We start from the raw sequence: 1,061 nt of genomic DNA, 5'->3' as shown, positions 1-1,061 counted from the left end.
TGTGTGTGTGTGTGTGTGTGTGTGTGTGTGTGTGTGTGTGTGTGTGTGTGTATGCTTGTGACTCCTTGTCTATGTATCACATGATAGTTGTATAAGCAATGTCATTCATTTCCAGTACTCTACAAAAACACGTCAGGCCATGGGAAATATTGCTTTGCTTGGAAACAGGTGAGGTTTGGCCACAGGAAGAGCATCCAGTTGTAGAACATTTGCTTCAATAAACTCTGTCCGACTGCCAAAAGCATAGAAAAGCAGACAACAAATGATTTGTTGATATCAATAGAAATGGCTTTTCTGGTAATTTTTCCACTTTAATAATTAGATGTTCATAAATTATTAGGTGTTTACAAAAGGTGAGTCTGATGGGAGGTTCTCACTTAAAAGCGATTTCCAAACTGATAGATTAGAGTTTGTTATTCACTGTTTACATAAGGAGTGTTTAATTACAAATATACACACATACCAACACCAGCATGCACACACATGACATGCTGCTTTGAGTTTGTGCATGCCACATTCACTCACAAGGCTTTGATCAGCCTCAGGCTATATCAGAAAATACTTGCCCAAGGTACCATGTAGTGAGATTGAACCAAAGAGCACATGGTTGGAAAGCAAGCTTCTTAACCACTCAGCCAAACAGGCAAGTATTCAATGATTTAAATTCATTTCACTCTTACAAAACACATCATCATTAGGAAGGGCATCCAGTCATAGAAACCCAGCCAAATCAGACTGGAACCTGGCACAGCTCTCCAGCTTACTAGTTCTGGTCAAACCATCTAACCCATGAGAGCATGGAAAAACGGATGTTAAATGATGATGATGACTATTATTATTATTATTATTGTTCAGTAGTTTTATTTTTATAACGTGCTTTCACTTCACTACCGAGCGCAGCTCTGTGCGCCTTGGGTATGTGCTGTGGTTTGCTGTGATGCTCTTATGGTTACTGTATTGAAAGTGTTTTGCGTAGGATGTGTGCAGTGCCCAGTAGTGCAATTTTATTATTATTATTATTGTTCAGTAGTTTTATTTTTATAACGTGCTTTCACTTCACT

The 1,061-nt window shown here is 38.5% G+C and overlaps 1 protein-coding gene across 1 annotated transcript in view; it reads right to left on the bottom strand.

The window, feature by feature from the left end:
- The window catches only part of LOC106876540 (segment polarity protein dishevelled homolog DVL-3), a 260,486-nt gene that overhangs the window by 163,553 nt on the left and 95,872 nt on the right, over nucleotides 1-1,061 (bottom strand). The gene's annotated exons all lie outside the window — the stretch shown is intronic.

The sequence above is a fragment of the Octopus bimaculoides genome, chromosome 26, assembly GCF_001194135.2.
Source record: "Octopus bimaculoides isolate UCB-OBI-ISO-001 chromosome 26, ASM119413v2, whole genome shotgun sequence".
Lineage (NCBI taxonomy): Eukaryota > Metazoa > Mollusca > Cephalopoda > Octopoda > Octopodidae > Octopus > Octopus bimaculoides.
This window is presented reverse-complemented; position numbering and strand designations above follow the sequence as displayed.